The 24,951-nt window shown below is 34.6% G+C and overlaps 1 long non-coding RNA gene across 2 annotated transcripts; it reads right to left on the bottom strand.

Annotated features, from left to right (window-relative positions):
* Positions 1 to 189: 189 nt before the first annotated feature.
* LOC127860276 (uncharacterized) lies at positions 190 to 24,353 on the bottom strand. 2 transcript variants are annotated; one of them, XR_008039671.1, is made up of 3 exons: positions 24,094 to 24,353; positions 852 to 1,286; positions 190 to 706 (listed from the first exon to the last, which is right to left on the bottom strand). It is a non-coding gene; the product is annotated as an uncharacterized LOC127860276 (long non-coding RNA). The 2 variants fall into 2 exon arrangements; XR_008039668.1 differs by lacking the exon at positions 24,094 to 24,353 and adding an exon at positions 1,409 to 1,454 and having other exon boundaries at positions 852 to 1,368.
* Positions 24,354 to 24,951: the final 598 nt, after the last annotated feature.

Here is a 24,951-nt window from a genome sequence, read left to right as displayed (position 1 = left end):
ATTAAATCGACAAAGATTAACATACTAGATCTAGTTAGGTAAAAGTCGGTGTTAAAAGCTCATGTTAAACAAGGGCTGTTTGTAAAACATGCATGCCCCCCTATATGGGCTATAAGTTGTAGTAGCAGCCATTGTGTGAATACGTTTTTTGTCACTGTGAACGGTGGTGGTGGTGGTGGTGGTGGTGGTGGTGGTGGTGGTGGTGGTGGTGTAGTAGTAGTAGTAGTAGTAGTAGTAGTAGTAGTAGTAGTAGTAGTAGTAGTAGTAGTAGTAATAGTAGTAGTAGTAGTAGTAGTAGTAGTAGTAGAAGTAGTAGTAGTAGTAGTAGTAGTAGTAGTAGTAGTAGTAGAAGTAGTAGTAGTAGTAGTAGTAGTAGTAGTAGTAGTAGTAGTAGTAACGAGTCATGATCAATCTACCCATGAAGTTTCATGATCCTAGGCGTATGCGTTCTTGAGTTATCATCCGGAAACCATTTTACTATTTCGGGTCACCGTGACCTTGACCTTTGACCTAGTGACCTCAAAATCAATAGGGGTCATCTGCGAGTCATGATCAATCTACCCATGAAGTTTCATGATCCTAAGCGTATGCGTTCTTGAGTTATCATCCGAAAACCATTTTACTATTTCGGGTCACCGTGACCTTGACCTTTGACCTAGTGACCTCAAAATCAATAGTGGTCATCTGCGAGTCATGATCAATCTACCTATCAAGTTTCATGATCCTAGGCGTATGAGTTCTTGAGTTATCATCCGGAAACCATTTTACTATTTCGGGTCACCGTGACCTTGACCTTTGACCTAGTGACCTCAAAATTGATAGGGGTCATCTGCGAGTCATGATTAATCTACCCATGAAGTTTCATGATCCTAGGCGTATGCGTTCTTGAGTAATCATCCGGAAACCATTTTACTATTTCGGGTCACCGTGACCTTGACCTTTGACCTAGTGACCTCAAAATTGATAGGGGTCATCTGCGAGTCATGATCAATCTACCCATGAAGTTTCATGATCCTAGGCGTATGCGTTCTTGAGTTATCATCCGGAAACCATTTTACTATTTCGGGTCACCGTGACCTTGACCTTTGACCTAGTGACCTCAAAATCAATAGGGGTCATCTGCGAGTCATGATCAATCTACCCATGAAGTTTCATGATCCTAAGCGTATGCGTTCTTGAGTTATCATCCGAAAACCATTTTACTATTTCGGGTCACCGTGACCTTGACCTTTGACCTAGTGACCTCAAAATCAATAGGGGTCATCTGCGAGTCATGATCAATCTACCTATGAAGTTTCATGATCCTAGGCGTATGCGTTCTCGAGTTATCATACGACAACCACCTGGTGGACGGACCGACCGACCGACCTACCGACCGACCTACCGACCGACCGACCGACCGACCGACCGACCGACCGACCGACATGAGCAAAGCAATATACCCCCTCTTCTTCGAAGGGGGGGGCATAATAAAATTACGCGTACACGTTACACCGTAATGCCTTCTTTTGATTGGTTCATATTTAAATCAGTTTCATGACATGGCTACAGGTCAGTGACTGTTTTGCGATTTAAGAAGAAGTTTAACTGAATAATTTATGCCTTTCTAACTTCGAATCGACGATATTTGATGTAAAAATGGACTTCTGAATTAAAACTGAATGAGCTGGTAATGTTATTTTGCAATTTTACGCATATTGATGAAAATTTAAACTTTCTGGTTTCCACCACAAAAAAGGTCCTTCAACGATGAGACGTTCCAAAGAATTTAGCCCATATAAAAAGTATCTCTAAATTCATTGCGCGTCTTATAAATGAGACTATGTTTTGGGGTGATTTTGATGTTTTGGGGTGATTTTGAGTTGCATACCTTGTTATATATATATTTGATAGTGATTTTTTTTGCATAAAAGTTAATCGTTCGTTATAATATGATTATTTATCATTCAAAATGATGTTTTCACTAATTAATATCATAACCACACGCTAACCACCTGTGGCAAAACACACTAAAATTATTGACAAAAAGATGCCCGATTTTGGTAAAAAAATATCGCGATTTAACAAAAATGCCTTGAATATGCTGACTGCAAAGTATCATCTAAAAATAATAACTATTAATCTTGATACGCATTTTTGAACATCAAAGTGATCCGCTATTGGTAATGATCCGTTAATGGTAACTTGACTGTACTTTATTGTTGTATGTACAAAAAAATTATTTTTGCTGTGTTTGTGTATAACTGTATGCAAACCATTTATTGAGAACAAGTGAATAAAAAACACATCATAAGAAAAACATTGTTTTATTTAAATTATATTTAGATTCTTTGGTAACAAAATGTGAACTAATTGTGGCAAAAGAGAAAATAGTACATGGATTTAAAATGGAAGGTCAGCATTCTTCCATGAATAGTCTTCTTTTTTTTAAAGACCATTTTATTAAGAGACCACTTTTGGTTACTCCCTAATTGAGTGGTCTCTTAATACAAGATTGACTGTATACAGTTGCATAATGTCACCAAAATGAACAACTTATAAAGCAGTAAATTGAAAAAGATAAGTGCACTGTCACACCTGGGGTGTATCGATAATGCATGAAAATCTACCAAAAAGATCTGGAAGTGAGGTAGTTGTATAAAATGGCAAAAGGTTATTCCAATATTAACCAATATTGCTAAATTTGAATAGGTGTTGAAGAAAATATTTATCAAAACACTTATTTGCATTATGTTCATCAACTAACTTATGAAGTTTGATAGAAAACTGCCACTACACAAGATTTTCAATATTCAAGATGGCTTAATAATATCAGAAGGCAACAAAAAAGTTGGCCACCTTAGTTGGCCCTTTAAAATTAAACAAACAAGGGATGTGTTTGTCAGAAACACAATGCCCCCTATTGCGCCGCTTTGAAGACATACATTTGACCTTTAACCTTAAAGGATGACCTTGACCGTGACATTTTACCACTCAAAATGTGCAGCTCCATGAGATACACATGCATGCCAAATATCAAGTTGCTATCTTCAATAAAAAAAAAGTTATGACCAAACTTTAACAAATGTTAAAGTTTTAGGAAAGAAAAATACAATGATATTTGACTTTTGACCTTGAAGGATGACCTTAACCTTGACTCTTCACCACTCAAAATGTGCAGCTCTGTGAGATACACATGCATATGCCAAATATGAAGTTGCTATCTTCAATAATGCAAAAGTTATCAAACTTTAATCAAGGTTAAAGTTTTGGGACACACACAATGAATGAATGACAGACAGACAGACAGGCCAAAAACAATATACCCCCGATCTTTCGAACCGGGGGCATAAAAAAGTCTTCAAAACACCAATACTCATTACCATGTATTTTACCCAATGATTGTTTATAGAATGCTACCAATAGGTCATGTTTAATTTTTAGGGGAATAAGATATAGAAGTTTAATAAACTCTGATTCCCCTTGCGAGAGACTTGTCAGGATTGATTGATTTGTCAATTTATTAATACTAAGCAAAATATTAGGTCAATCTCCAGGTAAAAAGTGAGGCCAGGTGATGTTAGTGTACAAGGTGACCTAGTTTTGTAATGAGTGTGTCCCAGATTCGTTCTCTGCTTAGATATTGTCAAGTTGAACATTCTGACCAAGTTTCATCAAGATTGAGTTAAAAATAAGGCCTCTGAAATGATTTTTTTTTTAAATTTAACCTGGTGACCTAGGTTTTGGATGTATGTGACCAAGATTCAATATTGGCTTAAACAATTTTAAGACAAACATTCTTATCAAGATGTTTTATCAAGATTTTGTGTCATCATTGTGGTCTCTAGAGTGGCAACATGGTATTCCAAACATTTAAGAAAGTGACCTAGATTTTGGATGCACCTGACTCAGATTCAAACTTTGCCTAGATATTGTCTAATAAACAATCTTGCCAAGTTTTATCAAGATTGCTACCACTAGAGTGGAAACAAGGTTTTTCTAAAATTTGATCTGGTGACCTTTTTTTTGAACAAATGTGAACTAGACATGGAATGAGTTATATATTGACATAATGACTATTCTGTTCAATAGCACGAATCAGATTATGGAGGGTAACTTTCGTTAAGTATCCGCTAATAGCAGCGATTTGATTCAATTGAAAACAGTTTTTTTTTTCTGGAAAACACCATGAGATAACAAAAACATTGTGACTTAACGTCAAGAATAGCACCACCATATTGTCAGACATAACAAGGAATCCCAGTTAATGACGCTTTAATTCAATAGCAAAGATGAAATGATTGTGTTTTAATATCATATTACACAACTTTAACGATAAATAGCAACACACTGGCGTTGATGGCGGGACATTATTTGTATCTGGAGGGCAAATGTTATTTTATCGGCCTAAGGGTAGATTTTTCATAACTGGAGAGAAAGAGATCGCACGACTTCAAATGAACAAAATAGCGTGCACATTATGTCTAAGTCAACAGATATAAAAAAATTGAGCCACAAATCAACAAACAATTGAAAATAATCATAAATACAGGTAGCAAATAATTGTGATAATTAAAATATTGATTTGCAAATGAAACTGTGCTGTAGATCGAAGATTTTTGACACTATTCAGCTTTAACAGGAGTCAACACAAAACTAAATTAAGTATAAATGGCATGCTTACCTAAATGATAAGTTTAATCCAATGCTTACAACAATAAAGTAACAACACGAAATTGTTTTATAACATTTTTATCGAATGCTAACCATTTTGACCAAAAACAGGATTTAATCATGTCGCAGAAAGCTTTTTTATTCCTATCAGAGTTTACAATTATGCATGGGAAACACACAATTGGAAGTCAGGTTTTTTTTTTTAGAAAAAGGGGAAGACGCTGGATGCTGGGTAAAAGGGGAAAATCGAGCGCGAAAGAGACATATTTGGGGAAAAAATAAAAACTGTCCGTTTTAATGTCTATAACTCACCTACAGACTTCAGGTTTTTTTTTTAGAAAAAGAGGCATGTCTCTGACCTTTTTGTTCTTAAACACATGAACAAGTATGATATTAAAGTCAAAGTCCTAAATAAAGTTGCAGGTGTAGATCTAATAATGGGAAATGTTTTCAACTGGGGCCGGGGAACGATGTCAATATTATGATTTCAATTTCATGATGAATGGGTTGACGATCTAGATCTGCTACAGTATTGGAAGGGAAAGGTGCGGCAGCTGCCGATTGTCAACTTTCACTTTCACAATAATCCGACAGTATTATTCGATGTTGATTACATGTACCTCCGAATCCTGCTGGGTTTCAACGGTTTTTGATGATTAATTCTTAAAAAATGCGTCAACGCAATTAATATTTTCCGAGTCCCAACGTTTTATTTTGTTCGTGTATGAACGCCAATTGTGAGACTTTTTTCTGTTTTAACGTTTGTATCTTGACTTTCACATAACCCGGATGAAAATTCGACTGGTTTCCGGTAATTGATGAAACACCCTCCTCGCGCAAGACCGGAATCCAGTAAAATAGTCACATGTTAATACGATTAGTTGCCCGGTTTCCATGACTTAATTTAAGAGCTATATATAGAATCACTGGGATTCCCAGATTTGAGTGTTCGTCGGGAGAGAGAGAGAGAGAGAGAGAGAGAGAGAGAGAGAGAGAGAGAGAGAGAGAGAGAGAGAGAGAGAGAGAGAGAGAGAGAGCGAGATCGTTGTACATGGTACAAATTGGATAAGTGTCGACTTCCCAAAAGAAAAAAAAAAAAATTCTTTGAGGGTAAAATATTATATTTTGGTGAAAATTTATATTTTTGGAGGGGAAATGGTATTTTTAGGGCAAAAATTCTTGTAGGGGAAGACGCCGAATATCGGCGTCACTTTCTTAGTAAAAAAAACCCTGGAAGTAAACCTTTACCCAGGAGAGCAAGCAGGGTAAGAGGGTGTATAATTTTTTGTTGTGACAGTCTGCCAGCTTGACCAAACTGACACCCTTTTTGCAATGTCAAACAAAGTCTTGATTAAATTATTAAGGTCTTTATGTATAACACTTTATTTTTCTGTAGCTCAATTTATTTTCAGGTTTTGCTAACACAACTAGTATTCTGTTTGTAAATACTGTATACATATATAATATACTTGACTTTGTTTCAACCCATCCCAAATTCAATCCTTAGCAAGGTAAAAAAAGTCAAAAAGTGAAGTTCCACTTAATCAAATTATCTTATTTAGATTAGGACCTTTTTATCAGAAATAATTTATATTTCATTTGTAACTGTCAGACATGACTTAATAAAATACCTGTATAGGTTCTGAAGTTATAGAGATGGAAGTCCAGTTTGATAAATGCTTCCCAGCACAATTACCAACCTGAAAACAAATGCCAAACTCCAATAAATATGATATGATAACACTTTTGTCAAGTTAATTTAAAATTCATAAATGCAAGAAGTTAGAAAGAGATAAAGCCATATTGAAACAATAAAGTGCTCTTTCTGAAGGACTTAATTTGATACTCCACCAATTCTGGCATGATCTTACAAATCAATATTTTAGAACTTGAGCTTCTAAACTGTTTTGCACACAGTTTGATAATTTTAGAGCCATCATTGTGATATATGACATGTCTGATCTCAATCGTTGCCTTAATGTTCATAAGCCTTTTGTTAATGTTCTGAAAATTCAAATGAATATTTGAGCAGTAATTTGAAAACCCATTGCTTGCAATTGTTCATTATAACACAAGTTTGTGAATAGCTCTATTCAGCCTGACTTTGCTCTGTACATACAAGAAGCAGGGTTGCAATTCAGGCAATTAAATGTAACTAAAAACGATAGGTCTATGTAGACATTTAAGAAGTGCTAACGCAAAAATTTGTGAATACACCAACAGGTAAGTAGACATTTTTTTTGACAATAGATTAATGGTTCATTTTTTGTGTTTTAATGTTGCAAGAAAACTTTTGTTAAATAATAATTAACCCTTACCATGCTATTTTGTGTGTTGATATAATTTAATTAAGATATGAGGATAGAATATTCTTATGAACATCCAGTCAGATGAAAAAATTGTTAATTGGATACCAATGAAAGCACTAAATAGGTGGGCCATGAGCCCAAGACGCTTACATGAGACCCGAAGTAACTTAACTATCTTGTGAAAGTGGAGTTCAGAAGAATACAACTTTTGTATGAAACATTAATACAAAAATGTGTATATGTTTCAATGCACATCAGTGCGACACACTTTTGAGAATGGAAAATATTTTGGACAAAGAGAATAGACAATATTTAAAACAAAGAAAATTTATGTACATATTTAAACATTTAGTATTTCATAGCAAAATATTATCGAATATTAGTAGTTTTCCGCACATACCCGAAACACATTCGGAGTAACGGATATGTACGAAATAAGGCGATATTGCACGAAGTTCATTAAAGTGCTAATACCTTAATAGTTAATACTACTAATAAGAATATTATTACGAGTCCCAATCAAACAAACCCATTTGTCCCAGCGATTTCAAACAAGATTATACATGAGGATAATTGTATTAAACCTCACAGAAATCTTATGCTTTACAAAATGAAGCAAAGTCAGAATTTAACTTAACAAAAATAAGAACATAGATAAGTCAACAGGTGAAATTTAACAAATAAGCACTGAGTCATACACACTCGGATAGTGTAGCTCTAGTTAAATAATTAACTTCATGTATAAATAATAATGTTTGTTTCAATTTCTAGAATGAAGTGCCGAAATTGCAAGGAAGCACTTCCAAAGAAAGCAAAGTTCTGCTCTGAATGCGGACATAAAGTTGAAAGAAAATTGAGTCAAGGTATGTAACCTTCCAGGTGAAGAAAATTATCAAGTGTACTATATATTACAAGAAGGCGATGGGCCTTAGACACTCACCTGAGACCTAAAATAACTAAGTTATTCTTTGAGGGTGGAATGCAGAAAAATGAGTTCTTTGTAAAACAAATATACAATTTCTCAGATTTTTTCATTTTCTAACTCGGCTGAGTAATCATAAAATCAAATGTTCTGAACAAGTTATAAGAAGATTTGACATGAAATGTGCCTTAAAGATTGTTAACAAACTTCTCTTCCTATAGACCTATTTTTTTACCTCCCATGACCCAGTTTAAAACTTGGCCATAACATTATTAGGACAAATATTTTGACCAGGTTTCAAGACGATTTGATTAAAGTAGTGACATCTTAGGTATTAACAAAGCTTAACTATAGCCATATAAGGAAAGGTGCCACACCTCCTAGCAGACATAGCTTTTTAACAGGCCAGAACCATTTTCAAGCTTGGCTGCAATATCAGTTAAACAACTGTTCTGACCAAGTTTCAGGAGGATTACACAAAATATGTAACATCTATATTGTAAACAAGCATCATACACATTTGACTAAACTGGGCCGTGATTTTATTAGGAAAAATGTTCTGACTATGTTTCATGAAGATTGGAAATAAGTTTAGCCAATAAAGTGTAAACAAAGTTTCACTAAAGCCACTCTTGAAGCCACATATTCATTAAATTTTAATGAAACTTGGTTAGAATGTTTATTCAGACAATATTTATGCCAGTTTAAATCTGGGTTTATAATGTGCATCTAAACACTAGATCACAACCGTGAATCTTAGAAAAACCTTGTTACTACTCTAGAGGCTATATTTATGACTCAGGGTCACAATGTTTAATAACTCGGTCACTTGCCAAAAATCTCAGAAACATCTTGTTACCTCTCTAGAAGCCACATATATTACCTAATCTTGGTGCAACTTGGTCAGTATGTTTATTTTGAGATTTTCTTGGATAAATCTGAATCTGGGTCAATTGCGTAAAAAGTAAGTCACCAGTTTCAATCTAAATTAAAAACCGTGTTTCCACTTTATCGGTCACAATTATTACACAATCTTGATAAAACATGGCCAGAATGTTTATCTTAACAATAACTGGGAAGTGTAAAAATCTGGTTCAAAAGCTATGACACCTGAGGTCAAATATGAAAAAAAAATAACCACATTAAGGTCAACATTCATCTGTATGAAACTTGGTCAAATTTTATCTTGGCAATATCTAGGGTGAATTTAAATCTGAGCCACGTGCATAAAGAAACATACATTACAAGGTCAAATCTTATAACAACCTAGCTACCACTTTAGAGGCCACATTTATGACTCAATCTTGATGAAACATGGTCAGAATGTTTTTCTTAACAATATCTAGAACAAGTTCGAATTTTGGTACTTTGTGTAAACCCATGGTCACCACGTCATATCTTAAAAAAATATTGTAACCACACTATTGGCCACATTTATTACTCAACCTTTATGAAACTTAGTCAGAATGTGTATCTTTACAATAGTTACGTTGAGTTTAAATCTGGGCCATGAGCGTCTTAAAATAACTAGGTCATCATGTCAAATCTTATACAAGGGCCTAAAGGTCCTTGGTGGCTCACCTGAGACATGTAGGGAAAAACTGTGCAGATGTTGTTAAGTTTTTGTAATAACTGAATTTTATTTAGTTTTTCTCTCTGTCTGACACATATTTGATATTGTCTGATATAAAAATGAGTGTTCACATTTACAAAAAACATAAGTATCCCCTGTGATGGGCCAATTTACCCCATGGGCATGATTTTAACAAACTTAAGACAGTGAATGCGGGCACAAAATATTTGACACCGGGTGGCAGTTTCAGAAAATATGATTTTTTCTAAGTTTCTAAGTATATACACATTCTTTGATTGTGGCCAGAATTGAAACCAGGGACATGATTGGGAAAAAAAACTCAGCAGGGAACCACATTATGATGTTACTTGCCAAATAAATTTATAATCCCCTGGGCACTACCATTTTTGACCACAGTGGCATGGTTTGAACAAAATTGGTAGAGCATCACCATTCAATGTTTTAAACCTTATACCAATCTTCTTAGACTTGCAGTTTCAGAGATGAAGATTTTAAAAGGTTCATTTTAAAAATATAGTTTTAGCTCCAGTGACCGACATATGCCATGGACCAGAACAATTTGGAAAACTTTAAAAAGAGTCACCCAAGGATCATTCCTGTGAAGTTTCATTAAAATCTGCTAAGTGGTTCAGAAGGAAAAGTTGTAAGAATAAAAAGTTAACTGACACATGAACACATGGACTGACAGATGAAGGAAGACCTAAAACACTGTTTCTATAATGATTTTCACAAGCACAATGTGCTTTAAGGTGTACAACAAGAGCACCGCATAACGGGTGCCACGCTTGGCTGCAAAAGCTTGTCAGATTATTTTTTTAGAGGTCACAGTGACCTTGACCTTTGACCTAGTGACCCAAAATGGGCGTGGCGTGTAGAACTCATCAAGGTGCATCTACATATGAAGTTTCAAAGTTGTAGGTGGAAGCACTTTGATTTTAGAGCCAATGTAAAGGTTTCAGCACGACGCCGGCAGCGGCGGACAACGAGCAGGCTATGACAATACCTTCGAAAACAGCCTCGCTAAAAAAACAAGAGCTGTCTCCGAAGGATGACACATGCCCTTGAAGATGTTCTGATAATTGGAAGATGCTTTGATGGAAACATAAGGTTAAAACATGATATTTGTCAGCTATTTATGATATTAGCACCATTAAAAAATGGGTTATGTATTTGGCAAATATTTTACATTTGGCCCATATATGTGATATTGACATGTGAGCTTTTTTGATTTGATGATTCAAGGGCCGTAACTCAGAAGACCCCGGGTAAATTTGGCTGATTATCAAACTTAAACTAGATTTTATTGCCTTACACATTTTTATAAAGTTTGGTGAAGATCCGATGACAATGCTTGAGTTATTGAGCTGAAACTAAAAACACTCAATTTTTAATGATTAGAGGGCCGTAACTCAGAAGTATCTTGGTCAATTTGGCTGATTATCAAACTTGACCTAGATCTTATGACCTTACACATTTTCATGAAGTGTAGCGAAGATCCAATGACATTTGCTCAAGTTATTGAGCCGAAACGAGAAAAAACGCAATTTTTCGATGATTCAAGGGCCGTAACTCAGAAGTGTCTGGGTCAATTTGGCTTATTATCAAACTTGACCTAGATGTTATTGCCTTTCACATTTTCATGAAGTATTGTGAAGATACAATGACAATTGCTCGGGTTATTGAGCCGAAACACGAATAAACTCAATTTTTTGATGATTCAAGGGTCGTCGGAACTCAGGAGTGTCTGGGTCAATTTTATGGAAGGGAAAGACCGCCAATATTATTCATCACAAGAAATGTTGCACATGTTGAATATTCAGCTCATTTGTTCAACAGAGAATTTTTAAAATGCGTAAACAACATTTTAATATCTGTTTCGTACAAGTAGTCATAATAATAAATAAAAGATAATAGATCCATCTGGAAGTAAGTTGATGACAAACTACATTAGCATGTTGCATATTTTCTAAGTTGTACGATCGGTTTAAGAAATCTGCTACAAGTCAGCATCTAACAAGTGTACACTATACAATTGTACAGATTACAAGTTGAGAAATCACAACTCAACTGACTTTACAGTCCAGCGCATTTTTCAACGCATTTTCAAGTCAACCGGTGTTAGGGTACAAATTGTCATTAGTAGTAGCCTGCCTTTGCCTTCTGTTATCATGGAAGAACTAGTTGCAATAATTTAACTCCCAGCTATTGACCCTCCGGGTCGCTGGGTATGTACTCATAAAAGCTCAGAGCATTCAAGAAGAACAAGTGGAAGAACCTACTGTGCAGCTTAACTGCATAGTCTTGATGGGTCCCAGGTAAGGATTTATTAAGATTATGATATATCATCATCATTGGTATATTCATGGATGCAGATAAGGTGTTAGGCACATTGGATCACATAATTAGTGGTTCTCTACCACTTGCTCGCTGTAAACAATTTACATGGTAACAAAATTTAAATGAACAATTCACATATCTTTTATTAATTTAGATTTTTTGAACGTTTAATTTAGGTTTAAACATTAATTTTGATTTGAGATGGAACTGTGTACACTTTCCACCATAGAAGACAATGATTACAAGGATCAAAGACCTATAGAATACATGTATTTTATAGGTCTTTGCAAGGATTGGGGTGTCTTAAAGTGCGTGGGAGAATTATAAAGATCATGACCTCTATATGCCTGTTGTCTGTGGTGAAGTCTGATAATCAACTTGAGATTGGTTTATCACTGGATCTTCATTAGAGTTTGTAGAAATAACTGACATTTTTAAAGGATGTTGCTTGTTTAAATGTTACCTTGTACATCATTTGCATAACTGTGATATGTTTTTTTTTTATTAAAGGGATCTTTTCACGGTTTGGTAAATTTACAAAATTGAAAAAAGTTGTTTCAGAATCGCAAATTTTCGTTTTAGTTATGATATTTGTGAGGAAACAGTATTACTGAACATTAACCATAGTCCAATATAGCCATTATATGTATCTTTTGACGATTTGAAAACCTAAAAATTATAAAGCGTTGCAACGCGAAACGCTTGAATAATTTGGAGAGTTCTGTTGTTGTCGATTTAATTTACGAAACTACGAAGATTGCTTATATAAGGTATTAAATACTTAAACTGTGTATACCCGGCGAAATAGCCGAGAGGGCTAATGCTTTTTTACTTCAGACTAACTCCAGGACTCCGGGGGTCACTGGTTCGAGCCCTGGTACCGGCTACATTTTTTTCCTTTTTTTAATTTTATTCTTGATTTTTTACTGGAGCTTTTAAGATCCAATGTTTACATTTATCAATATAAAGCATTTAATGACAAACTTCAAAATATGCCAAAATCTGTGAAAAGGTCCCTTTAAGAGCTGAAATATAACTTATTAGATTGCATTGCCAAAATATCTATGCATGAATTATGCTCACCAGTAGAAATTGCTTTAACCACAGGACGGAGATTTTGTGTAAAACATTTGTTCAAAGAGGAATCATGTATTGGTCCCCTTTTCAATGTTTATTTTATAAAATAGATTGTTTGGCGTCTGTGTGATATACTGTTTTAATTATATTTGATGGTTAGATTACAGTAATTTATTTGAGGTCGATTCTGAAACAAGTTTTGGCAACTTATATTAATCACACCCGATACCTTATTCCTGTTGGAATCCATCACCATGTTGGTTTCATTTCATTTTAGAAAAGAAGCCAGTGCTTTCCTGCATAGTGGTACGCGTTAACCACAGGTAGCAACTGGTGCCATTTCTGTACCTCTTTGGTATGATGCAGATAAGGATTGAACCCACAACCTCATGCACTCGAGGCAAACTCTACCACAGAGCTGTTGAGGCAGTTTTAAACTGTGGTTTCTTTGTTATTAGCTTGGTTTATTAACAATATTACAGATAATAGACATGTAAAGTACCTAAAAAGTACATATTATTTTTACAGGTCGACGCTTTCCCCAACAGATCAGATAATGCTCCAGAATGGATCCTGGATGCGTAGAAACTTAGAAGTTTAAAAAATCAACCGATAAGGCTGATTGGTTAGCTGAAATCATGCCATGTCAATTAAGCGGTTTAGGTAATAATATAAATTATCATTTAAAATAATTGGAAATAATTGTTGTATGTGTTTGATAACCTTTTTTAATATGTATAATATTGACTTTGATGTCTTGTCAGCCATATAAAAAAAAATTTAATACACAAAAATAATGTTTATGGTGTCAGAGTGGGGTAAAGTTTATTGATGTTTATTTATTGAAAAATTGAACTGTGTGGAGAATTTAACTACTATAGCAATACGACATCAAAACAATGCATTATTAAGTATTTGATGATTATTTTAGAAATGTATTACTTTTAAAATGCTAGGTTATATTGTATGGTAAACAACACTGGACAATAATGGACATAAAATGTAATCATTTTCACTGTGCAGCTGAACTTGTTTTTTGTATTTACTTAAGGGCACTTGTGTAGTAAGATAATTATACCAAAGATTAAAATTCATATGACTACACTGTAATAAGTAGGTTTTATTTATATAAGATTATTTTTTATTTTAAGATATTGGAGGCCATTTCGACCATGGATGGAGTGCAAACTACTACTACACCTATACAATAGAAGATTCAACAAATCATGCAGAGCGTCCTTTTTTGCGCACCACAACATAGAACAGGAATTGACTATAAGAGTCTGATAACAGTCATTAACATGTCAATGTACTCTGAAAAGATGCATAGCCTAGAAAACATCTTTTGCTTGACATGATTTTATATGGTGTGATAAGCATATTTGGTTTGAGGTGCTTACTCATATTCTCTTTATGTTTGTTTACACATCATGGTCATCTATATCACAATCATGGGTTTATATTGCTATTTGTTGTGAAACCACTGTTTTATTAATATGCATAATCAGAGTTCATATGCATCTAATCAATATCAATAATAACATAGAAACAAAAAACATAAATATATACCTCTATTTACACTTTGTTTTGATTATGCAAAAATAAATATAAAATGGTTTGTTTATATAGTTCCTTAAGAGAAAAAGCTTTCCATAGTCCCTGTCTGTCACTGCAGTTGAAATATTAAACTTGCTGCATAACAACACCTTCTGTGTAGTTGGATGGGGTTCATGTACTTCTTAAACAGCTTCGCACCTTAAAACTGGTACATATCTTTTGACAATTCCTTTTCAAGTCTGAAAAACAACAGAAAAATAACACATTTTAATAACGCAAAAATATTAATCATGATATTAAAAAATACAAGTGAATAGGAAGAAAAGCTTATATTTAAAAAAAACATGTTTGTTAAGAAAGATAATAGATAAAACTTCAACTGTGTGGTTTATTTAATATGTTCAGTTTTAAATAAACAAGTTTTAACAATAAACAATTAATTTAGTATTCCATCATGTAAAAATTGGTTCATTTCATATATTATCAGTACAGACTAAAACAATCTAGAAACTTATAATAATTTGTTCAGGTTAATTGCTGGATGTTATTTTAGTATACACTTGCCTTGGACATTTATCACTTTCATGCACACACCAAGTCTTGGTGAACAGGACCATCATCATCATGTAAATCTGCCAAGACAGTTAGGCATATTTGAAGGATACCAAAATGGAATCTGAAACACAACATGTATGTGTCAATTGTTGTCCTGAAATAAATTAAAAAAACTAATGAAATCTGCTACATGAAAATGTGTTATTTAACCCCACACACTAATTAAGTCAAAATCAGCTGAAAAGTGAGACAATTACTTGAGTGCATATACACCAAATTTAATATATTTTCAGTAAAATATCCCACAGTTTCTGATAAAAAACATTTTTGATACATACTTTATGCACAGAAGTTGACTATTTTCGTTATTGCACCAAAATTGTTTACATTTACAATGGTTCCCAGCCCGCAAGCAAGGCATTAATTCCTGGCTAAGACAAAAAATAATTTTGGTGTTCTCACCGCGTGCAGATTTCAGACTTTACAACTATGCAAATGTCAATTTGTAACATCGCAAGATGTAAATATACGCGTTGACTAATCTCAACGTGTTAACATGCTCACAGTGGAAATTGGCAGTTCTTTACTGTTGCAAATTTGTATACTTAAGCATTCACCTTTGTAAAGAAGCGTTTGAGTTGTGACAAAGTTTTGTGCGTTGTGTATGCGATTTAAAAATAAAACTAAATGTATATTTTACATTTTGAACATGTAATTTTTTATTCATTGAACAGTTTTGACAATGCACAAGATGAACATTTGAAATGTCTCCACCTTAAAAATTAACATTGTTGAAAATGTAAACATTAAACATCAAACATTGTTTATTTCAACGGATATTATTTGACATGTATGTATATATATATAATTGCAACATGGAACATATCAGCTGAATATTCAACACGTGCAACATTTCTGGTAATGAATAATATTGGCGGTCTTTCCCTTCCATACAATTTGGCCCATTATCGAACTTGACTTAGCATAAACGAGAAACAAGAGCTGTCCGAGGACAACGCGCTCGACTATTCAAGTGCTTGACAGTATAACGTAAGCCATTATGGAGTAATTGTTCAAATCATTCAATAAGGTCAAGGTAATAGTTCAGGTATATTTTCCACAATCTGTTGAACATTTGTAAAGACATAAAACAAACTAAATAAATTTTATTTCAAGTTTGATAGCAATAGCTTGGGTGGGAAGTTTGGACGGTCTATCAAAAATAAAGTAAATAAATAAAAAAAGGAAAAAAAAACTTTTTTTTTTGGGGGGGGGGAGGGGGGGAGTTGAGAGTGGGTATAATGTGGGGTGTGGTCATTTATAAGATGATCTTTCAAAAATAAAAAAAGGAAAAAAATAACAAAAAATTAGGGGGGGGGGGGGGGTATTGTTTGGGTGGAATCCATTGTGGTATTCAGGTAATTGATTTTTTGTCAAAGTATTAATAAAATCTGATCATAAATAAATAAGTTATGGCAATTTAACTAAAGTAATATGCATATTGTAAATGGAAAAAGGGTCATAATTCTTACAAAATGCTTGATACAGTTGTCTGCTCTTGTTTATAGGTTGGGGTCATGTTGGTAAATAAGTATGCAAAATATGAAAGCAATATGTCAAGGGACATTGAAAATATTTGGGGTGGTACGCAAACTTTAACATTTGCACGCTAACGGGAACGCCGACGCCGGGGTGAGTAGGATAGCTCCACTATATATATTTCATTTATAAAAGTCGAGCTAAAAACCCAATTTTACGATGATTTAAGGGCCGTAACTCAGGAGTGTCTGGGTCAATTTGGCCGATTATTGAACTTGGCCTAGATGTTATTGCCTTACACATTGTCATGAAGTTTGGTGAAAATCTGATGACAATTGCTTGACTTATTGAGCGGAAACTAATGCGGATGGACGGACTAACTAACTAACGGACGGTGCAATTTAAATATGCCCCCAGTACCGCATGTTAGGGGGCATAAAAACTAGAATCCTCATTTATGACTTAATCTTAATAAAAATTGGTCAGAATTTTCATTTTGACAATTTCTAGAAAAAGTTTTAATCTGGATCACATGTATGTAAGAACTATGTTATCTGCTCAAATCTTAAAAAAAGTCTTAAAAATATAGGGTCACTATTAAGATCTCTGGCTTGATGAAAGTCCAAATGTTTATCTTGATAATATCTAGGCTAGAATTGAATGTGGTTCAGATGCACCGAACTGGGTCATAATGTCAAAATACTTCTTAGAACTCTAGAAGCCAAATTGATGGCTCAGTCTTGATGAAACTGTCAGAATGTATATCTTGACAATACTAAGGGCATGTTTGAATCTGGGTCTAGAGGGACAAAAACTATCCATAGATCAACTAGTAATGTCTCCAACATTTGGAGTCCATGCATTCAGGAAAGTCTTAATGACCCTCTTGTTTTTTTGTGCTCTCAAACTTTCCACTGCCTGGAAGGATTTTAATATTTCTTTGTATTATTTGTTCCTTATCAGGGTAACAGGGGAATAAACATTTACCTCGATACGTCAGTCTATCTGTCCTAATCTGGATCCTGCAGTACCTTTACCATTTCTTGAGCTGGGTTGATGAAACTGTTTTGTGGATAGAGTGGTTTTATAGAAATATGCACAGTATTTCATTGTTTTTTCAAACACAAAATGCGGTTGCTTTTTTTAAGGCAAAAAATAACAAGTGTTCGGCAGTCGGAGACATATGCCCCCCTTAACAGGGCTTTGAACTAGTGATCCCAATTTCAATAGAGGTCATCTACTTTCCAAAGCCAATGCGCATGTGAAGTATCAAGCTAATCGGTCATTTCGTTGAGGAGTTATTGATTGGAAACAATTTTCACATTTATTGTGACATTGACCTTGACCTTTGATCTAGTGACCCCAATTCGGATAGGGGTCATATACATGTATTGTCCAAGGCCAATGCGCATTGGAAGTATAAAGCCAATCGGTCAAATCCTTGACGAGTTATTGATCAGAAACGCTTTTCCCACTTATTGTGCCAGTGACCATGAACTTTGACCTAATGACCCCAATTTCAATAAGGGTCATCTTCTGTCCAATGCCAATGCACATGTGAAAAATCAAGCCAATGGGTCAATTGGTTGATGAGTTATTGATCGGAAACGATTTTCACACTAAGTGTGAAAGTGACCTTGACCTTTAAATTGACCCCAATTTCATTTGTGGTCATCTACTTCCCAAGGCCAATGCACATGTGATAAATCAAGCCAATCGGTCAATTTTTTGAGGAGTTATTGATCGGAAACGATTTCCACATTTAGTGTTATAGTAACCTTGAAATTTGACCCCAATTTCAGTAGTGGTCATCTACTGCCCAAGGCCAATGCACATCTAAAGTATCAAGCTAATCGGTCAATTTGTTGACGAGTTATTGATCGGAAACGATTTGCACATGTGAAGTATCAAGCCAATCAGTCAATTCGTTGACGAGTTATTGATCGGAAACAATTTCACACTTAGTGTGATAGTGACCTTGACCTTTGACCTAGTGACCCCAATTGCAATAGGGGTCATCTACTGTCCAAGGCCAATGCACATGTGAAGTACCAAGCAAATCGGTCAATTGACGAGTTATGGATCGGAAACGAACTGGTCTATTCAGACTGGTCTACCAACAGACAGACCAACTGACATCCAGTAAAACAATATACCTCCACTTCTTCGAAAAGGGGCATGAAAACAAAAATCTGGATCATGCAATAATCCAAATATTACTCAAGCTAGGTTAATGAAAAAAAAATATTGTAAATTGAGGGCCATATGGAAAATATGCACATTATTTCATTTTTGTGTTATATCATATTGTGCTTGATATGGTTACAGATACTAAGGTTATATGTCATTCAGACCAATCTTGATCCACTCAAAAAGACCTTAACTCTTTCCCCCATAAGAAGCAAAGTGAAAATGGCTTTTGCAACCAGCATACAAACAGAACAGCCTGCGAGTAACTTGCAGTCTGTTCAGGGTTTTTGTTTGCTTCTCATCAGTATCTAAGAGTTTGAAATGAAGCCTTTAAAACTTCAATCTAGTAAGAAAGGTATTTAATTCAATTTAACTTTCTTTGGGACAAAAACTGCGTCAAAATACATATCTAAGTGGTAAAGGGTTAAACTAGGTTGATGAAACTTACCTTGTGGATAGAGATACATACAGGGAAAGACACTAATTTTTCAATATAGGGAATATGCATGTTATTTCAATTTTGTTTGTCAGTCTGTCTGTCCTTCAGTCAATCTATATGGAAAATCTGGGTCCTGAGATAACTCAAAAAGTACTTAAGCTTCATTTCTGAAACACAGTATGTTGATACAGGGCCTTATGGAGAATATGCTTGGTATGTCAGGTTTTTTTCAGACAAAAAGTGTGGTTATTAAGGTTATATAAATAAATGACAACTATAATCTGAATCCTCTAACACCTTATTAACGCACACACATGTCGTGAATCTCTCTCACTCTGCTTCTCTCCTCTGTGTCTGTCTCTGTCAGCGCATAAATCAGCTGTAATAGTGAGCTTTTAAGTTTATAAATTAACTGCACTCCTGTCATATCTTGACATCTTTGGCACTGCACCAGGTCATATCATTTTCTTCATCAACATGTTGAATGTAATGTCGAATTTCTCAACCAATACAAATTATTTTCAGAAAACTTTGGGGATATGTTACTCGGGGACATTGGTTGATATCATTTTCGGTGCAAATCTTTTTCACTGGCATACCTTTAAAGAAATTTTTTTATTTAGTGCTAAAAAGGGGACAAATCCCTGCATAGGCTTCTTCAAATAGTCATATTTCAATTAATCCTAAATAATAATAACCAGGATTTTTCTAACATACATGATAATACCTCCTTTGCATATACCAAAAGATATTTTATTTCAAAAATGCCTATGAACAATTATAGAACTGAATTTACTTACCCTACCGAAATTCAGCAAAATTTATCGGAAACTTTTCCAAGCACATCCAACTTTTCACATCATATTAGGTTTCCTGGTGTGATCTAGATCCTTTGAAAAACTCAAACAGTATTTAAGCTAGCTTGACGAAACTAAATTAGTGGAAAGACGGCCTAGTGATGACCAACAGAAACAATTGAATGCATACCTCCAACCAAACTGTAGTTATTGAGCGAAAATCATATTTCTTTTTAAAGGAAGACTTTTTATTTTTTAAGTAGGAGTAACCTTTACCTTGATGTTACCACCTCATCTTCAATCCCAAGCTAAGTCTCTTTTCAGGCGTAGGGCAAATTAAAAATTGAGTAAAACATGTGGCCAATATACCGGTAGTGGTAAAAAGGTGGTTATAATAATTGAACATGTGACCTAGTTTTAAGGCACACATGATACAAATTTGGCCCATTCCGGATTTTCGTAATTCTGTGTTGACAGAGTTGTCATTTGTGCGGGACGGTAAACCTACTTCCGGTGTCAATATAAACAATGGGAAAATACTACTGCTGCATTTTTGAATGTCACAATTTTAGCAGCAGAGAATTAAATGTTCTGAGAAAATTAAATTACCCAAGGCATAATATACAAAAGAAGACTGGGTAAGAGCAAATAGACTTATACACATGTTTGTTTGGACCACTTCCTAGATGGAATCGTGCTAAACTCTGTCGACCTTAAGAATCTTTAAAATTAGAATTTACGCCAGCGAAGAGTTTTACAACAGCATAAAAATGCCTGTTTAAGATCGTGGTGAATTATAACATGAATAGGGACAGACAATTTTTATTTCAACAAATTAACGTCTTGTTTGGATGGAGGATATACCAATCTGCAAGTAAACAATTATGTTGATATTTTTATATACTTTTGCGACCCACTTTAACACTGAACATGCGACCCACTTTAACAGTGAACAATGTTGACATCATAAGTAAAGGAGTGAAATAAAGAGTTGTAAGAAAATATATCTTCTGTTGTATTTTAATAAGGTAATTTCCAACAGCCTTGTATAGGTAACTGTTTAGCGTCGCGGTTAAAGTTTCAAGTTACCACTTTGTTGACCCAGTTGTTTCAATCCCTAGTTGGAGCTCAAAATTTTCACATTCCTATTATTAACAAGATAAGTATTGATGCAAAGCATCAAAGGGCATCGGGAATTTCAGTGTAAAAGGCACTCAATGAAGTTACATGGAACACTTATTTTTCTATTGTAAATATTAATATATTGGCTGATTATTTTAAACAAAATAGAAAAAGATACTGGTATAATCATTATCTATGATTTTGTGTTATAACCCCCAAATAACCATTATCTATGATGTTGTGTTATAACCCCCAAATAACCATTATCTATGATTTTGTGTTGTAATTAACCCCCAAATATTTCATAGTTCAAATTATTTACATTGGTTTCCTTTTTTTTACTGGCATCTGTGTGCAGTTTTCATTAATGGAACAGAACTGTGTAGGTTTTAAAAAATCTGCTTCATCTTGTTAGCGTTATTTCATATTTTTCTCAACTTCAAGGGGAGATGATTCTGATCTTATTCTTACGTTGCTCATTTACGATAGGGGTTGAGTACTCATTGATATGAAAACACTGTAAACGTTTGGGGAAAAAATGAATGCAAACTGTAAATTGCATAAAGAAGCTGCATTTCACAATACTTTCAAATTCAGTAAATGATCATAATAGATTTATTGCTCCGATATTCATCATTTTCAATAGGGTTCGAGTAATACTGATATAAAAACACTTAACAAGTTTGGAAAGATTCAGACGAAAGTTGTGAAATCTTTTAAACAAGTGGAAATTCTTTATTTTCTCAAATTTAATAGAAAAAAATTCTGGACTTATTGTCCCGATGTTTCTCATTTTGAATGAGGTAAAAATTCTCATTGATATGAAGACACTGTAAGTTTGGAAAGAATCTGATGAAAAATTGAAAAATGTTGACATAATCACCTAACCAAGCAGTTTTTGACTTTTATTTTTAAATTCAAAGATACATAATTGTGGACTTATGGTCCGATATTGCTCATATAGGGTTTGGGTTGGGTCCTCGTTGATAAAAAAAACCTGTGCAAGTTTGCGAAGAATCTGACGAAAATTTTGGACTTTGAACAAGGATTTCAAAATTTCTTAAATTCTAAGGAAGATAACTATGGACGTAATGGTCGGATAATGCTAAAGGGTCCATACCACCTGGATAGTAATACGCTTCGCGCTCTATATGTAGTTCTTAAAAAACTCCGAGGAGTGCTTGACTCTAGGGAAACGGGTTGCTGGGACACAGCTCCTCCTTGATAAGCGGCTGCTTCCTTTATCGCAACTCATTGTTACAATCAATAATACGTGTCGCGCTTCACGCTCTATCTGTGGTAGGGATAGTAATTAAGCCTATGATAGACAACCATAAAAATACATGTATAATTTATGTGTTGTTTACATTTATTTGTTAATATAAAAACACGCGTATTTTTTATAAGATATTTAAGTAATGTTAGAAATTTTAATTAACATTGTCTTCACGCGGCATCCATTAATTTTAATAAAAATGTCCAAGTGTAGTAAAATGGATTTTAAAATGTCAACATCAAAACAAAAAGTTAACATAGAAAACAAATAAAATAATTTGATTCTACTGGGGCTCGAACCTTGGGCCTCTCACATGTGAAGCAAGCGTGTAACCTCTTCATTACGGAACCGCTTGAAAAATCACCTTCTAACTAAGATATTAATTAGTGACTGTAGTGTAACAGTTATCAATAAAGCAATAAACCGTGTAATCGCTGTCGTCTTGTAAAATTGAAGAAAATAAGCGTTAAAGGGGCCGTCCAACAGATTTTGGCATGTATTAAAGCCTGTCATTAACTGCTTTAAATGCTTTATATTGATAAATTTAAACATTTGAAATAAAAATCTCCAGTAAAAAATAAGAATACAATTTAAAAAAAGAAGAAAAAATGTTAACCTCCACAGGGCTCTAACCTCTGACCCCTAGAGTCATGGAAGCTTGGAGTAAAATGTCTCCCGACTTTACCACTCGACCATCCACGCTCACGTTAAATGCTGAGGTATTTTTTAGCTATATAAGCAATCCTCGTAATTTCCCAAAATATCTATTTGCGTCGAACGACGTTTTAATCTGTTGGACAGTCCCTTTAACCTAAACTCAAACAGCAAAAGTCTGCGCTATTGTTAAAAAAACCACAAAATAAATATATTTTTATTATGTTTTGTTTTTATACAAAACCAGAAAGTTTCATCGGTTCACGTATTTGCCCAGTCCCTGTGATCTTTTATTATTGCCCAGTCCCTGTGATCAGTTATTAATTTAAAGAATAGGCTTTGCATTATTGGCAATAAATGTTGTAGTAAATGTAATAGGCACAAATGCAGTACTTATTTACACTAATTTACAAAATAAAATCACCACTTATAATGCAAGATATTCTGACAACACAAATATATACATTGATCCGTATAATAACGTCTCCTCCCATAAGCGAAAAAAAAAGTATTACATACTAGTCGCCGCACTTCAGTGCGACGCCAACAATCTACAGTCTAATCACGATTACTGAGTTTATGCTAGTTCATTGGGACGATGATGGTTTTTAGACACTTGAAATGTGTCAATATAAATTTTTGTTAAATTTAATATTATTATTATGGACAAACACTGAGTTAAACCCTATCCAAAATCGACGCATTCCTTATAGTCTCAAATCTTTGATGGCATGAGGAGTATATAGAATGAGTTACAATTAGGTATTAGAGGATGACTTAAATGATTTCAATTTCATTTCCCATCTGCATCTGCTTAAAATTTGGAATGGTAAAAAGTTGTCATTTGGTTACAGGGTTAAAGGGTTATTTGCAACAATATGAACATGAAAGTAACTTTTTTAATGTGTGTAAAAAAACAAGGGCTGTTTGTAAAACATGCATGCCCCCCATATGGGCTGTCCGTTGTACTGGCAGCCATTGTGTGAATACGACATTTGTCACTGTGACCTTGACCTTTGACCTAGTGACCTGAAAATCAATAGGGGTCATCTGCGAGTAATGATCAATCTACCTATGAAGTTTCATGATCCTAGGCATATGCGTTCTTGAGTTATCATCCGAAAATCATTTTACTATTTCGGGTCACTGTGACCTTGACCTTTGACCTAGTGACCTGAAAATCAATAGGGGTCATCTGCGAGTCATGATCAATCTACCTATAAAGTTTCATGATCCTAGGCATATGCGTTCTTGAATTATCATCAGAAAATCATTTTACGATTTCGGGTCACCGTGACCTTGACCTTTGACCTAGTGACCTCAAAATCAGTAAGGGTCAACTGCGAGTCATGATCAATCTTCCCATGAAGTTTCATGATCCTAGGGGTATGCGTTCTTGAGTTATCATCCGGAGACCATTTTACTATTTCGGGTCACCGTGACCTTGACCTTTGACCTAGTGACCTCAAAATCAATAGGGGTCATCTGCGAGTCATGATCAATCTACCCATCAAGTTTCATGATCCTAGGCGTATGCGTTCTTGAGTTATCATCCGGAAACCATTTTACTATTTCGGGTCACCGTGACCTTGACCTTTGACCTAGTGACCTCAAAATAGGGGTCATCTGCAAGTCATGATCAATGTACCTATGCAGTTTCATGATCATAGGCCCAAGCGTTCTTGAGTTATCGTCTGACAACCACCTGGTGGACGGACGGACGGACCGACCGACATGAGCAAAGCAATATACCCCCTCTTCTTCGAAGGGGGGCATACAAATCTGTAGAATATAACATACATACAAGGATTGCATATAACAATATGAATTTCATGTATATTAGTTTGGCATTTTATATAAGGGTTTTTCATGTACAGCTTCTTGATTGGTACATACATATAATTGTACAATTTAAATTTTCAATAATTGT

The sequence above is a fragment of the Dreissena polymorpha genome, chromosome 1 (genome assembly GCF_020536995.1).
Source record: "Dreissena polymorpha isolate Duluth1 chromosome 1, UMN_Dpol_1.0, whole genome shotgun sequence".
Taxonomy (NCBI): Eukaryota; Metazoa; Mollusca; class Bivalvia; order Myida; family Dreissenidae; genus Dreissena; species Dreissena polymorpha.
The sequence above is the reverse complement of the archived record's forward strand: the minus strand, read 5'-3'. Positions and strand labels throughout refer to the sequence as shown.